The sequence below is a fragment of the Varanus komodoensis genome, unplaced genomic scaffold, assembly GCF_004798865.1.
Source record: "Varanus komodoensis strain SLA01 unplaced genomic scaffold, ASM479886v1 scaffold1, whole genome shotgun sequence".
In the NCBI taxonomy this organism is placed as follows: Eukaryota; Metazoa; Chordata; class Lepidosauria; order Squamata; family Varanidae; genus Varanus; species Varanus komodoensis.
Genome location: NW_025335268.1, coordinates 102,180,755 through 102,198,531, shown reverse-complemented (window position 1 = coordinate 102,198,531; position 17,777 = coordinate 102,180,755). Strand labels below are relative to the sequence as shown.

Sequence of the window (17,777 nt, the reverse complement as noted above, 5' to 3'; positions counted from 1 at the left end):
GCATAGAAATGTTATAATAATAATAATAATTCAGGTACAATATAATGCATGGTCTGCCATTCTGCAGGCTGATAAGGGTCATTTTGAACTGTTTATAACAATTCATAGGCCAGTTATGTTTTTATTACATTCCTAAATATACAACAAAATACCTTCTCATCTTTTAATCCAGAGAAAAAGATGATCTTGCAGTATTAATGAATTACTATAGCATACTGGAAAGGGACTTGGTAACGCTTATAGTATATTATTGTTATATTACATTTATATCCCACCTTCTTCTTCTTGCAAGCAACCCAAGCCAATTTATTTATTTATTTAGACCATTTCTATGCCGCCCCATTCGCAAAAAGCCTCGGGGCGGCTTACAAAATAAATAAACAATCATATAATTAACCTTAAAAATTCAGAAACATCTTGGCACAAGCATAAAAACCCAATAAATACAATCAATAATTAACAATTAAAATAACTTTTAAATAAAAAGGTCTTGGCCTGGTGGCGAAAAACAAATAATGACGGCACCAGGCGGACCTCTCTGGGGAGCGCTGATTCCCAGATTCTTTTTCTCTCCATTTTCTCCTCATAGCATCAATCCTGTGAGGAAGCTTAGGCTGAAAGTCTGTGACTGGCCCAAAGTCACCCAGTGAGTTTCATAGCTGACTACAGATTAGAACTCAGATCTCTGGAACCCTAGTCCAGTTCATTATACTACATTGTGCATAGACTGGAGTGGAGAAATCAGACTGGAGTGGAGAAATCAGATAATATGATATTGGACAAACTGCAAGCATATTTCTATTTCCATGTGTTAAGTACTGAAGGCTATAGTATTTGGGGTTGGATCCAAAGTTAAAGTAGTTCCATTCAAATCAATAATCATACTAAGTCATTTGACTAAGTATAACTTAGGCCAATACCTTTTTATTTAAACGGTGTTTTAATTGTTGATTTTATTTATTGATTTTAACAACTTTGGCCAGGATGTCTCCAGTTGCATTTTATTGTATTAATGATATTTATTTATTTGTAAGCCACCCCAAGGCTTAGGCGAATGGGGTGGCATATAAGTCCGCCAGATAGATAGATAGATAGATAGATAGATAGATAGATAGATACATAGATAGATAAAAAACTAAGTCTGGATTGAACACAGACGTAACAGGACATACTAGAACATATTTACAACACTCTTTCTCCTCCCCTACCAGGGACTAACCAGGGCATGAAAGAAGGAAGGGAAAGTCAAATGGGGAGACACCTGCTCAGTTTCTGCTGTTTGCCTCTCCTGTTCCTCCCTGTCTTCACTCCAGTAACAAGCAAGGGAGGAGAAGCTGGAGGGTACAATCCTTTGTTAATGTGCTGGCTACAGCAGCCACTGCCCTGCTATTAACAAGGAGAAAATTGCTGGCAAACCACCTAGCTCCTCCACATTATCTTTCTCCTGCCATAATCAGCACCATTAACTTAGTCAGGCTGCCCCTGAATAAAGCCTCTCTTAGCCACCATTTCAAATCCATGTATGTGACATGTGTTCCAGCTTCCCAGAAGCAGATGGTGAATTTAAGTCTTCATTCCCTGGACAATAAGATCCTATCCTCAAATGGTTTTGAGAGTAGTAAGGTCTACCTATGCAAGAACAGCATGCTGCACAAGGGCTGCCAAATATATGACATGGTTGTTGGGGGTATTTTAATTTATTTTATTATTTATTTTTATTTTACAATTGGCAGAGGCTGTGGGATGTAGGCATGACACTTCCACTCATCAGTGACTGCAGCAAATGCCTCACTTTCACTAACCACAAGTTAGGCTGACTGCCATGGTTCTAGTAAGAGCTTAATGCAAGCAACACAGAATTATCCTGGAAGAGTGCAAAACCTAGGCAAGATCTATTGGTCAACCACTTAAGAAAGAACCCCACCTAAACTGAGATACTTTCACTTAAACAAGCCTTCCCCATTTTGGTGACTTTTAATGTTTTAGACTAAAACTTCCAGTATTCCTGACCACTGGCTATATTGACTGGCTGATGGAAGCTGATGTTCAAAATATTTGGAAAGTTTCATGTTGGGGAAGTTGCCTTAAATAAATTCCTTAAAGCCAACAGATCACACCTCCATAAAACTATCACCTAACCACTGGATGTTCCAACAATTTCCATTAACAGTGTTTATATAGCTCTTCTTTTAAACACCTAAAACACTTTTCATACACTTTAGCCAGTCAGTTCATGTTTTGAGATGAGGAAGAAATGTTAAACAGAAGGACATGGAATAAATCTTAAACAGAACATAGAAAATAAAGCTTCCTCAATAACTTCAGTTATATTTATTCATTTATTTAAAACTTTTTGTATGCCTTTTGTATGCAAGGCATCTCAGGAGCACTCACAATCAATAAAAAGTGAAGATGTAAATTTCAATAGTTGCATAGAAAGTTTTGCTATTTCAGAAGAAATATGAAAATGTAATTAAAATGCATGGGTTTTAAAATATGATGCAATAGTTGACATAATGGAAAAAAGAAATCCTCTATATACCCAAATTAAATATATTTAAATATTGGTACTAAACAAAATTTGAAAGATTACATGTTAGAAGAAAAAGAATGTGAGCAAACAGGACTATCATTTCGAGGACACAAATATATTTTTGAATACTATGAAGCTAGGCAGAGTTCAAATATACAGGTGATGTGATCACTCTAATTTATGAAAGGATCCTGTTTTTCTTGTGGCAATTAATTGTGCATATTATAAGTGGCATTTGACAGTATGGACAGTATCTAAAATATATAGGTCAAAAGAAGGGATGTGTTAAATCTGTCTGAAGGCAATGAGGCTCATCACCATTGCTGTACTCTTAAACATATTACTGAGTGCTGTGTGTGCTCTTAAACATATTATTAAGCATGCAATGGGGTTTTCGCATAGAATGAGGCAGTACTTAAACAAGCTTAATTTTGACCCAAGTCAAAATGAAGCCCCAGTTCCCTCATCTGAAGCAAGTTTTTGCAAAACTGAGCCTTAAGAAATGTGTACAACACTGGCACTACATTACAGCACCATAATCCATTACAAATAATATAAAAACCCATTACAATAAAATAAAAAATCTAGAGCTAGAAACCTGTTGCAAATTAAAACAAGTACAAGAACAGCCATAATGTCAAAATTATTAGGACAACAAAAATTTCTAAAAATGCAATACAACGTGCCAATAACAGAAGCCAAATAAATAATAGTGACAAAAGTGGGAAAGTAATAACATGAGTTTATTCTGAGAACACTGATATCTAGAAAACCAGAACAGATTCCGACATGTGTAAATGGAATATCTGTTTCCTTAAACACACTAATCTATTAACTATGAATATAAGTTGTCTCCTTCCACAACTTTACCACACACACAAAATAATTAGCAAGCTTCATTATGTTAAATTGTGTGTAATCTGAACTGTGTCGGAGATTAAGCAAGAAAACGCAAGGATTCACAGGCGTTCTAACTGCAATATGTCCCTCCTCCCTAAATCAGCATGTATGCACTTGAAATCAGATGTCTACTCTCTAAGTTATGAATATGATGTTCACCTCATTTATAATCTGAGGTATTGCTGCATTCAGTATCAAGCAAGCCTAAATTAACTTTTTAACTAAAAAAAAGTTGTGATGTGACAAAAAGCAGATAGCATTTGTTAGACTGTTTCTCATAAAGGAAAAGAAAATTTGATAATGAACTAGTAATTCTGTATTGCTAGTGTGGGTTGAAAAATACCATCTGCTGCAATTAGATTTTCTTCTCTTATTCTGCAATAACAACTTTTAACTTCTTGGTTATAATTTCTATATCTGCTTTAAAATGCAAATAGATTTGTTCAAATCAAGAGCACTGAGCCAAGATACAGATGAATAGCAATCACAAGTACCAGAAGAAAATAAGGAACTATTTGTTCTACATTTTTTCCAAATTATTTCACATTTGGTTTTGCTTAGGGTTAGGCTTACATATATTGTGTAAAGCTTCACAATATATATATAAGCCAATTCCTGACTTTTTTTAAATCATACTTTAGTATGGAAGCCTCTTCATCCTGAAAGCAGACTTCCCACTCCCATCTCAAAAAGGGGGTCAGGTTCAAAAGTAGGGAGAAAACGTTCTTCAATAATGCCTTAGGAAGAGTTCTCAGAGTAAACAGAGCTTGTGGAGTACAGCCATGCCCCACTTTTCAATATCATCTCCCTGTCAAAAAGCCTCACTAGAGACTGCATGCCAAACAATCAGATAAAGAATTGCAGGTAAAAACCAGCAGTTTAGGACGTTCCTCCCATGGTAGGAGGTTAGGCTATCAAGTCCATAAGCAATGTGCTGTTTCTGAACCACCTTCCCCATTGCAAAATGTGAAAAACTCACATATGTATATAGAGGTTTCTACAGTATTCTCCTCTATGGTACTGAAGTGGCCCTTATCACACTGTGATGACAGACCAACAGATCTTGTCCTTCCAGAGGTGAATGGCTGTCAGATTCCACACTGGCTTTACTTAGATTCACTAACTTCTACTGGGAAGAAATGCATTACCAGCTGAGATTCATCATGCCCTACTGTTACAGGCTTTTATGAAATCCCCAAAGACCCATTTGTTCTCTTTGGCTTTTTCCTGAATTGTGTTTAATGGACTGCTGATGGTTTTTAGCTACAATTATTTATCTGATTTTATTATTTTGAGGCTGTATGTTTGTTTCCCTGTCATTGATGACTTTTCTTAATATCTAATTTTTATTTGCATTTTATTCTAAAAACCATCTTAAGACAGCTTACACCCTTAAAGGCAGCCAGAAAGCATTTAAGATAATAAGATTTCTATCTGAAAGAGTAGACCTGAAAAAGTTCTACTTTCAAATCTGATATTGCTTTTAAAGCAAGATAGGCAGATAAAATAGAAATGTAAGACGCAGCTGCACCTAGGTCATAACACTCCATACACTAGATGAATTTCCTTTTAAAAAAAGAAAGAAGCTAGTGAGGCACAATTCAGATCCAAAGTATTGGATTGTTACATGCTATAGAACACACACTCAACTATTCTGAAAATCATGCTACTGATTGCAAGAGACGTCCAAACTGATTTGATAACTGTTTGCCCACTAAATTGAATTCACTCCTAGTTAAATGTGCAAAGAACTGGAGTCTAAGTCTTGTGGGTACCAGACTACCATCTACTATAGAGATTTTTACCCCCACACAAAGGTGCCAAAAGGAAAATTGAGACACAGAGCCACAATCAGAGAGATCTGACATAAAACCTGTCAATTGTCTTTAACAAATTTATCTTACTGGTTAAAAATCATCAAATTAACAGCTTTGTTCAATCTTCAAGTAGTGACAGACCTTTCAGCACTGCCACTGTCTTTCAATTAACACAATACCTTTTTTTTTAATTACTGCTCTTCTGCCACCCACTGTGTCAATAAGTATAATCTAATTCACTGATCTTCCTTCTACATCATGCAAGAGCCACTCTGGCTCTAGGCACTACCACTGAGGCCACTTGTGGTCTTTCAAAGGCTGTGGGATTGGACTTTCCTTTTCTCCCACTGATGAAGCAGTGACACTGTGCATCTGACTCAGCTGGAGGTCCCCTAGCCACTATACAGCTGAGATCTCCAGAGTATTTTCCTCCAACAACTCTTCTCACAGCCTGGAAGAAAACAGTCCACTACTAATGCAAACAAGGCAAAGCTAGGGTGTTCCTGCTGAGAGTGAGCAGTTACTGCAAAAACAAAAAAGAATGATAGAGAAATGGAGGAAGAGAGTCACGCTTGAAGTGACTGGGAGTTGCTAGTGGCCCTCAGGACTTGCAGTGCAAAGAGTGCTCTGATTTATAAAATGAGCTTCTAAGCAGCTCATACTTAACTTTTTAAGGGCACATCCCCTAAAGCAATAGCTATAACCCTCTGAACTCACAGTATCATCGGAATCCTATAAGGATGGGCAAAGGTTGCTTCTGTGCTCCTCTTGTTCTGCAAAACACATAGGCAGCCAATTTCAGCCATCTAAGTGCAGTGTTTGGGAGAGGGAAGGACCAAGGCTAAAGAATCACCAGGATATCTTGCACTTGAAAGCACTACTCTCGTCCACTCCATGGCCCCCTGCACACCCCTAAAAGTTTCAGAGAAGCAGCCTGCACAGTTTATTTTGCAATGGCCCCAACCCTCCCCAACTGCAGGGGCTAATGGGATATGTGCTTTCATATGGTGGGAAGATGAAGGCACATGAAAATTATTCATGAGCAGTTATCACACAAATGTGTGAACACAGAACAGAAAGTGAGGTGCCATGCTGATCAGTAACCATTATCATTATGTGTGAACTCAGCCAGGGGGAAAGCAGGCTCTGAGTCCAGACAACTGTCTCAGAGGGCAGCTCCACAGTGCCTGTGCCACCTTTTCTTTATAAGGAACCTCCCTCCCACCTAGTCTGAATGGCATCTATTGGGCTGGATACAGGTGGGCTCCTGTAAAGCAGGGGTGGGAAAATTCAATGGGTCTAAGGACCACTTTCCAATCATCCCTATGTACCATACTCGAGGTCTGTCAATTTTTTTTTCACATTAAGCTTGTCCTTTTTAAGCTTCTCTAGCCATCCACAGCTAACATTCAATTACAATGCCATTTTCTGGAGCTGCAAATTTCACTGACACAGCAGGACCATACCAGAGGACAGGATGGTCAGACATGGATGGTAAGTTACCCACACCTACCATAATGCCATCCCCTTGACCAGATGATGAGACATGTGGAGCCACAATGTACCATCCTCTAAGGGAGTCAAAGTCTCATATATACCTTGTGGGCAATGTGGTATCAGTATTGGAGCAGAAAGTATTCAATAGGCCAAGAGTGGATTTGGGCCTGCAGAACTGAATCAGTAGATACAAAAATAGACTGCTGTAACCAAGCAAGACTTATTACAGAGGACACTTCTCCTGACAAAATATTCTGTGCAACTGTTCAAACTGTTACTGTCTGCTCCTGAGGCACAAAAACTTGTAAGGGTCATGTCTAAGACCCCAAATAAAGGATCTTCTGTGAGAGTATCAGGGACCTTTCATTCCTGTTGATCAAAAAGAGATGTTCTTGCAAGCAGGTCATACTGGCCATGTTCCCTGGTATTTTCTCCCATGGTAGTGCTCTGAACAGGTTATCAAGATGCAGGTAAATATAGATTCCCTTGGTACATAAGTGCCCAGTCAAGATCACCATCAGCTTATCTTTTATCTTGGCAACACTAATCTCCTCCTCTCCTTGCCCCCCCCCCAAAAAAAACCCCTAAAAGCTTTACTCTAAGCAGCCAAAATCAGTTCAAGATGGTATTGAATTGATACTGCCTCTGATCATCAGAGCATAAGTATCACACGCATTTATATTGCTTTCAAAAATAACTGCATTACCTCAATACCTCAACCTTTCTTTTTCATGCAAGAAAGTCAAGGAATCCTACCATTTATCCTTACAGCAAGTGAGGTAGATTAGGCTGAGAGTCTGTGATTGCCTCAAAGTCACCCAGTGATCTTCTTGTCTGAGTGGAGAATATAACCCTGATTTTCAGAGTCCCAGTTAAAAACTCTAACCACCATGCCACACAGACTCTCCCCTTGGCAGCTAAAATAAAGTGACAGGACAGGCTCTAGCAGAACTCCCAGATAGTAAACCTGATCCTTTAGGGGAATTACATCAAAAAAGTCAATCATCACCTCCTTCAATGAAAAATTACCTACCCACACTACCTATGGCTTGTCAGGCAGGCTTAAGTTTTAACTCACTGTTCCTTACATAAACTACCACCAACTTCGGACACTAGTTGAACACTTCACCTGTCTCATGTTGCTTAGGTGAAAATAAGAAACAGTTGCAATTGCTATCTCTTCTTAAATTCAGTCAATTACAAATAATTGTGTAGTACTAAAAAATCCAACCCAATCTTTCAACTTTAGATCCAACAAGGTGGCAACAAAAATAAATGTAAAGGCAAATGCAAGCCTATACATAGAAAAGAGGAGGAGACAACATATGAGGGATAAATGGGAGACCAATACTTCTAATACTGTTATCCACTAAAATCTAACTAATTTAATGTGTTGTAAATCTGTAGGTCAATGACCATTTAGGTTGTGTCAACAAAAGCATTGTTTCAAAGCTTCTGGAATTTATACTCTCTCTCTAATCCACTGGTAAATTCTTATCAGAGGTATTGTGCTCCTATTGTTGAAAAAGGGATTAAGGAGATATTTGAAGATGATAAATCATACTATGAATTCAAATTGGGGGCAGGAGATTGACAGGAAATCCAAACAACTTTAGAATATATCAAAAGTCAGCTGAAACAAGAATTAAATTGTTGTTCACTGTATACAGGCAGTCCCCAGGTTATGAACAATCTGTACTTAGAACTGCCATTAAGCCTATTAATTTAAAGAATTGAATTAAAGGCCTACTACAGGAAATCATCATCACCATAGGGAGAAAAGAGGCAGAAGGGGAGGGAAGGAAGGCCTCCAAAGCATGACCAGATTGAGAGGGGAAGTGAAAGAGCAAAGAGGGAGACCTCCAATGCAGGTCTTCCTGCCCCACCCATTTGGAAAGGGAAATCCCTCTGGCATTGCCTTGCTGCAAAGAGGAAGTCCTGGTGGTTTTGGACAGGAGGTGGCTAGAGATATTTGAGGTTTTTCCACTTTCACATGGGGTTCTGAGCCCAACTGCTGCAAATGTGGAGGGCTGACTATATGTGATCCAACTTACATACATATTCAACTTAAAGATGAATTTATTTACCCAGGAACAGAACTCATTTGTAACCCAGGGACTGCCTGTATACTAGAGATTGTTTGAAAACTACTGTCAACCAGTATGAGCACTGAATACAAGAATCTGCTATCTCTTCTCTTGAGATTTTCAAGAGAACATTAGGAAGCTGTTTCTCAAGTTGCTTTAGGTATCCTACCTCTCAGCACCATGCATTAGACTAGTGTTTACCACTAAGAAATAAACTAGATTTACCAGAATCATAGAGCTGCCACAATGTTATCTTTCTTATCTCTTCCTTGCTTATATATCACACACTGTGTGATATATTGTTGCACGCACTGCTATACTCTGGATCCATGCATTGTTTTACTTCATCTACATGGCTGTCAAGATATGAGACAAATTCAGTACTATGACATCATACAATGTGTACTACACAATATGAAGAAGAGGAAAGAGAAACAGAATGACAGCAGTCCTGCAAGTCTTGTACCACTGAGTTCTTTCCTAGCTGGAATAGTGACAATCAACAGATGGGTGACAACAATCATTATAATGCTAAGAAATCTGTGAAATCAAGCCGTAAGAGGGATACACATGACCCCTTCCACACACTGAATGACAGTACAGAGGGGGTTGCAATGCCATACTGTGAATTGCACTGCTGTCATTATTGACTAAATGTCAGTCTGATAAATGTTGGAAAGAGTTGGCTGCACATACAGGTGTATGCAAGAACTCTCCCCAATTAAAACAGCAACAAACAACTAGAAGAGAATCATGTTGGCAGTGTAAGCATGTGAGGCTACTCTGCACAGCCCCATAACCTCTCTCTGCATTTAATGTGTGGGGTGGAGGCACAGGTACTCCCTTCAAACTTTCCCTTAATCCCTCTGAAAAGGAAGAAAGAACATGAGTTCATGATTACCGTAGTTCCTTCAGCCTGCAAATGAAGTGGCCTAGGTTTTGGTACAGGATAAAATCCATCAGAAAGGCTATTGTGGAAGTATAGGCAATGTTTTCCATGAAATGGATAATAAATATACAAAAATCAGTTTCATGAGAACCTGAGATCAGCAATCTTCAGCCTGATCTAGGTATACTTTCAGATGGCCCATGAGACCAGTAAAAAAGAGAAAGAGAAAGAAGCTAGTTTTAATTTTAATTTTTCAAAAGAAGAATCAAGTTAGTATTTAGCTATAATACAAGCAAATTGATTTTTTTCTCCTCTGGAACCAACATGTGAAGAGACAGAAGCCAGCTAGCAACTTTGCTTTAGAATTTCTTTAGACTAATAGTTCTAAAAGAGAAGACCATTTATTAAGCTGTGTTGTTCACATGAGTTGGAAACCCCCCACTGTCAAAGACGGATAGATTTTTTGCTCCACTTTTAGTTAACTACCAATTATCATTTTGTTTATATATAAAGATCCCCCCCTCCAAAGAACATAAGAATGCAACACACCATTTAAAGGTCAGGAACCACAATTAAATCATAATGATTAAGATCTCTTTGGGAAAAAGAGATATTAATTGCAACAAGTACCCAGTTTATAGGAGATGGAATAGTTTCTAGTTTTCTTCAAATTCATAATACTAATATGAAATGCATCAAAATCATATCATTTAAGTTAATATGTAGCATTTGAATCCAATGCTTCCAGCTTTTGGTGACATGTATGAATTCCTACCAATATAAGTCAAAATTTCAATGTAACCCATTACTAGATCTGGAAAAATGGGGAAAATAGCACTCTTGACACCACATCAGGATAATTTTCACTACATGACTTAAAATCAATTTCATGCATCTTCAAGTACTTCCAGTCTCAAATACAAAGCTATTTTTACTTCCTCAGCAAGTATTCATTGCAAAGGGCATAGAGCCACAGACACTGATACTTGAATCAGCAAGCTGGTACAAGTCCAACTAACATTAATGTTACATTCTTCAGCAGAGCTAGTTCAGTGATTGGCCGGAGTTTAAAGAGTCACGTAAACAGAACAAACTTCATGAAGTGTAATCAGTGACAAATCCCCTGCTTGTAAAAGCATCTGTTCCTTTCAGAGGCAAACACGAATGCCTTTATACAGAAATTTATGGTATATTTTACACTAAGTATTCATAAGTTCTGAAATAAAATGAGAAAAAGCATTTGTCAATTTTATGACAGCCCAGTATTTAAAAAGTTCTCAATAAAATGCCAGACTAGCTGCAGCTATTCTATTTCCCCTGAATACTAGACACAGGCAATCAGTGATGGGGCATGTATGACTCTCCGACTCTTGCTGGACTGCATCACCCAACATCCCTAGCCACAGGGCTCATCAGATATGGAGGACCAAAGAGTCCCACTTCCTAGTCTAAATTGGGAATGTAGCAAGTGAATAAAGATATGTGGGCAAGGAACAAGAAGAAAGAGTATAAAGAAACAAACCAATATAAATATTACTAGAGAAGAACTATTATTAAATATAATTTAAAGTTTCTATAAATCGCTTTTCTACCACCCTCAAAGCGATGTACCATTTTAAAGATTGTAAGTACAATTAAACCTAACATCTTGTAGCACTTTAAGGAATGAAAAAATAATTGTGGCATAAACTTTTGTATACTGTCATCCACATCATCAGATGCAACTGACCTTAGTCCGCAAAAGCCTACATCACAATAAACGTGTTAGGATGCAACCCTATGGCCTCTAAACAGAATCGAGCCAGCACAAAAACACACTAAGGTCTGCCCTGGATTTTCAACCTCAGCGTACCCTCCCTCCATCCTCACAGCTGACACAGTTCTTTTCTTTCTGGAAGACCAATGCTGGAGTTGCAGGTCTATGAACAGCGAAGGGATGACTGAGTTATGATACCATCTCGGCTTAGTAACCTACTCAGTCTTTGCAGCATAGAAGTGCACAGGTGACTTTTGCCTCCACACACCTTCCATCCTCCACTAGATGCCCATAATCCTCCAAGTTTGGAAAGTTACACACAGCCACACTGAATGGCCCAGCCCATTTTTAAGGTGCCACATGATTAGCTGCATAGAAGTAGTATCCCATAGAATCCTATTCGTACAAAATGCCAGTGCTGTGGAGTTGGTACATAAAATGTTCAATTCCAATCCCAACTCCTTGTTTGACTCCAACTCGTTTATTTATACATCAACATAGGCAATAAATATACTAATTATTTATATCCTGTATTGATTGAAAGCAATCAAGCTACAAAACACTGCAAGTATCTTTTAATATCTGATGCACTTGCAGGTGCATTTTCATCAGAACCACAAAAACTACTAATTTTGGCAACACAAGCTTTTTCACAATCATCACCTTCTATAATACACTGACATACTTAACATTTCCCATCTGTTGTTATTGTAAAGTGTTCAAAAAGAGCTGACTTTGTTGACTTTTTTTACCACTGTGAATTTTTAATGTGGCACTACCTTCACTAATATATGAAATTAAAATATATCCTGAAAATATGACCTGAAAAAATAGGTTAATCAAATTATTATTTGTGAAACAGGAAGTGTTAACATATTATTTATATTACAATTTAAATGTATTGGGAGTTGGAATCGGCACATTTTTACCAACTCCAACTCCAGTAACCCAAGAGCTGCTTTGACTCCAACTCCACAGCCCTGTAAAATGCACTGCCAGTTTTAAGAAAATCCTCATAAATAATATATTTTGCCACCAGATGACAGCAGGTCTGAACTCAGTTGTGCAGCAAGTATATTTCATAAGCCATGATAGTATAAATGCAGAAGCTATTTCAAAATGAACTTGCATCATGTAAACAGTACAGTTCCTTTAGAACATGCAATCTAATATGGTAAGAAATGAAGTAACAAAGTTGACAAATGGCAATTCCCTCACTACTACCATGTTTCCCTGAAAATTAGACCTATCCCAAAAATAAGACCTAGTACTATTTTTGGTACTTGCTAAAATATAAGACCTACCCCAAAAATAAGACCTAGCTGTGTTTATTCCCAGGGCCAGTGGGGAACATAAAGAGCCTTTTTAAACTTTATTTTTTAACTTAACTGTATTTATTTATTTATTTTTCAATTTATATCCTGCCTTTCCCTACAAAGGGCTCAAGGCAGCTTACATCATCTCTCCTCCTCCATCTTAACCCCACAACAACAACCCTGTGAGGTAGGTTGGGCTGAGAATCTGTGACTGGCCCAAAGTCACCCAGTTGGCTCCATGGCTGAGCGGGGACTAGAACCCAGATCGTCTGAGTCCCAGTCCCATGCTCTTAACCACTACACCACACTGGCTCTCATTAACTTTAACTTAATGCACTCTGTGGAGGAAACATGCTTATGCAGCTCTGCTCCCTCCGCTCCCTGTGATACCAAATGTGCTCCACCTGTAACAGGAGCCGGCGCTATAGAGGAAGCATCGACTTATGTGGCTCTGTGCGGAGGGAGCAGAGCCGCTTTTATAAGCCGATGATTCCTCTATAGCGCCGGCTCCTGTCACAGACGGAGTGATACCAAATGTACCAAATGTACATGTATGCATGCTGTAGTACATGAATAAGTGTGGATTGTTGTACACATTACAAAATAAAAAAAAAAAATAAGACCTAGTGTGTTTTTGTGAGCCAAAAAAAAAAGACAGTGTCTTATTTTCGGGGAAACATGGTAGTATAATTACCTGCAGACCTGGCATAAATTTAAGCAAGTATTATTTCTCTGTGATGTACCTTCACTTACAACTATGTCAAACTGCACAAGCCCTCTAAATAGAAAGCACATCCATGTATCTGAGTGCGAAAGCGGCACACACCAGCTGTTTCACCAAACACATACATGCAATTGGCTGCTAGCAAAAGCATCAGATTAAAATTCAGGGTCACATAACTATCTATAAGCAGTTTACTAAATGTTTGACACTTCTAATACCAAAGTATTTTCTTTTAGAAGATCACTGTAAAAGCAATGATCCTGTTAGGTGAGACCTGAAAAAACTACAGCAGGGATATATAGTAACTGTTGGCTAGCATGTAAGCAAAGAGACTTGTTTCCTAAAGTCAGGTTCCCCCACCCCTCATGAGAGAAAACTAAATGCCTAACTATTAAGCATCAGAAAGAGAAACTTACACGTATATTTCACAGTTACATTAGGTCCTTGAAAATATATCAGTGTTCTCTGGCTCCCATTAGCCTTCTTAAAACAACCAAGGTGCCGCCAAATTGACTTTATCCTAGAAAATGCCACTGTTAAACTATATTTAGTACTTGGAGTACATCTGGTGGAAAATGAGGTGTTTGATTTACCTGGAGTGCTTACACCACAACACTCCTCATGCCAAGAAAATGACAATCTAAAAAGAAACCAATATAAAAGCAGTCACATTAGTCACAGCAATTTTAGCACAAACATCACTGCCAGGGTCCTCACATACTAAATGGGGTTTGCTGTTTAGTCCTGCATGTATTCTCCCCTTTCTCTTGATTTCTGGCACCTAATGGCAACATTCATTCAAAACTAAGGCATTCTATAGCTTAGATAAAGTTGAAAGACTGAATTTTTACAATAGAGCATGAGCAAACTCACCTGGTCCCACCCAAATCAACAAAGAAAGTGGCAGGCACAAACCTCTGATCAGGGAGGAGGAACAAAAGATTAATAGAATAAGCATAGTTGGCAATACAGTTGGCAATAAGTGAAAGCCTCGATCTGCCACCCGCTTTCAGTCATATGAAAGGAAGTATCTGCTCAACGTTACCACAAGCTGCTAAGGCAAGACCAGCAAATGATAAATGAGCTGCCTGCCCCCTAAATCTATTACCAGAGCTTCAACAGAGGATTGAAAACCCATTTACAATATTCAAAATTTCAAGCTCTTACTCCAACATTTTCTACTTCGGCTGAGCTGTTCCAGTAGCTTTGACAAATTTTTGAAAGGTTTTCTCTTTCAATCCTTGGTCATACATTTTAAATACAGAATACAGCACACACCTCTACATATTTTAAAGTAACTCCTTCATAACATCAGAACAACATCATTTTCAGTAAGCTTCTACAGATGAAAGCATAAAAGAGTCATGAAATAAAAACTGAGAGATGTGCACACACATAGAGAAAACATTCAGACATCAGGATATTCAGAAACTGTTGCTGAAATTCTACATTTCTGTGCTGGAACATTTGTCCCTGCAGTATGCTTCAACAAGAATCAGCCTGGGTTATTAGGTTGTAAGTGTCAAGATAACATACACAAATACCTCTACACTGCACTTCTAAACACCAGGTTTGTAAACTGAGGAAAATGTACTAGCAGCAACCCTACACATGGCTGGCACTGTTTACAAACCTTATGGATTATGACAGATAAGGAAATCACTTCCCCTGTCTTAGACACCATTCGGAGCATGTAGTATTACATCTAGAATTTGAACGGTGCTGCTGTTGCTTCCTTTCAATTCTACAGCAAACCCAGCTCCATGCACAAAGTAGTCTTTTCGCTTTCCGAAACACTGCTGCTTTCCCAAATTATACATAAATGACTATGAGTGGTTCATTTCGCTTGTGACATCTAGAGAAACTCAACAGCTAAACAAAACTAATTTACAAATGATTATCAAAATCCAAAATGAGTCCAGCTGTCATCTATTAGGTAATCTATTCTATTATTTGCAAATGCTTGGATACTTAGGAAAAAACTGAGAAATCTAAATATTTAAAATCATGCCAACTGTAATGAATTTTTAAAATTCGACTTTTCTACAATATAACTCTCAATATAATAAATGTCAACAACAAAAGCCTTGTCTAAAATTGGCTGCATGCACTCTGCAATTTCTAGTATGATAAACATGAATTACATTATACATTCTCCTGTTGAAAATTACTGAGAAACTGTATAAATTTTGGAAAACACCAACCTTATATCTGAGCTATTTCACAATTCCAAAACTATAATATACATTCAAATATTATGTTAAGTCATATTTGCTATTTGTCTGTGGAGACATCTTTGTTCATGCACAGATACAGTTACTAGGAATAATTTTTTTCACTATGTCAAGATACATTTTGAAGTTTGCATGATAAAAGACTGAGTTGTTGTCTTTATTTTTTAATTACCAGCCAACTTTAAAATCTGTATACAAGGTATTCAATGAGCAAACCTGAAATACACAATGCTGCATTAAATAAACAATGGTCCATTTAATCCAAACACAGTTACTACATTTTTCATAACTGATCAACAGTAATGCATAACAAGTAGCTAATTAAAAATAAACAGCATAAGAACACCACTATACAGATGTTTGAAAAAGTTCTGTATGCCTTTGTATAACTATAAAGTGCCAACAAATTAACAAAATAGCTACAACGAAACAGGAAATGAATTGCACATTCATTTGAAAGGAAGAGAGTTGATGTTAAAAATGGAACTCTTGCTCCCACACAACAGCAGACCCAACAGCACCCCCAGACACAGTCAAAAGCCCTTAAATAACTTGTCCTTTGATCATATTAAGCAGCAGACAAGCTGCCATTCCTGGCTTCCTTAAGTATCACAATCCCTGCACAACATATATTTAAAAGCAGCTACACTGTGTGTGAATTAGAACCCTGACCTGCAAAAAGGAATAGCTAACACCAATTTGGAAGAGACTGCAGATATTAAGGAACAATAGGAGGTAAGTCAAGCCTACACAAACTACTTGCCAGAGCTGTTGACAACTATTTTGGATGACAAAGAATTGCAGCAAAAAGATTACTACAGCTTCCAACAGGTAAGAAAACACCAGGCTGTTAAAAAAAAATGAAATGAAAAGCTAACCTTTCTGCTTCTCTAGAATGCTGGCAAGCAGTGAGATCCAGGAGCTGAAAAAAAGGAGTGTCTTATATCTTTCTTGGCTACCCTAAGTTCACATTGCATGAAAGTCATGAGGAAAAGGGAAGCACATCAACCTATATTTTCTCTGACCCCAGACGTGTCAGTGCAGTACAAATCATACACGTCTGACTGAGCCAGCTCAGGGCACTGGTTCTACCTGACAGTGCAGGGCGTCAGTACGTTTACGCGTTCCGAGCTTCCTGCTTCTCGCAACTATCGCTTCTGCTGCTGCTTCTCCTTCTCCCTTGTGGCCTCTTAGGCCCAATCCCTGCCTCCTGTCAGCAAGAGCGGCAGCAGCCCAACCGGGATCAGAGGCTTCTCCACCTACAGAGTTGCAGCAGCCAGCAAAGCAAAGCCCAGCAGAATTGCACACGCGCACAGGCAAACGCTCACCGCCACCTCCCCCTTTCCCCGCATACTCCACCCACCGCCCGACTTCGAGCCTGGGGTCTCCCGCTCACAGCCTCGGCTTTCTCCCGGGACCACTCCCCGCTGGCCTTGGTCTCCTCCCCTTTGAGAAGGGCTCCTCCGCACAAGGGCAGAGCCTGCGCCCCAGGCGGCAAAGCCCGTCGCTTACCACGGCCTCACCCCTCTTGCTCCTCGCCTACCCCACTTGCCACACACGCCTCCCCTATACCGGCTGCCCCTGCAGGGCACCCCCCCCCCTCCGTTTTCTCCGCTGCCCGACTTCTCCAAACGATGGGCGACTGTCCTCCTAAGCTTGGGAGCCGCGCTATTCCCCAGCCCTCCTCCCGGCCCACCTTCGGAGACCTCCCAGGGATAGCCCTGCCCCCATCGCCAGCGCCGCTCTCGCTGACTCCCATATCCCAGCTGCCAAGGACCCCGCTCGGCTCCAGCCGCGTCTGCCCCCACATTCCTCCGCTCCTCGCCTACCGCGCCAGCCAGCCTGCCTACCTCTCCCTCGAGAGCCCCACGAGCCCCCCACCCCTCCACTACCTCTTCCCTTCATTACCGGGCTCCAACCTCCCTCCCAGCCGTCGCGAAGTCCTCCTGCCTTCCTCCTCCCAGTCTCCCAGCCCTTCCAGCAGCCTTACCCGCCGCACAGTACGTTCTCCGGCCCTCCCCTCC

At 39.4% G+C, this 17,777-nt stretch overlaps 1 protein-coding gene across 1 annotated transcript in view; it reads right to left on the bottom strand.

The window, feature by feature from the left end:
- SHOC2 (SHOC2 leucine rich repeat scaffold protein) overlaps positions 1–14,135 on the bottom strand; it is a 63,587-nt gene extending 49,452 nt beyond the window's left edge. Inside the window, exon 1 of the mRNA XM_044438623.1 lies at positions 14,113–14,135. The gene's annotated coding sequence lies outside the window, so the exon portion shown is untranslated. The remainder of the gene's footprint in view (positions 1–14,112) is intronic.
- Positions 14,136–17,777: the final 3,642 nt, after the last annotated feature.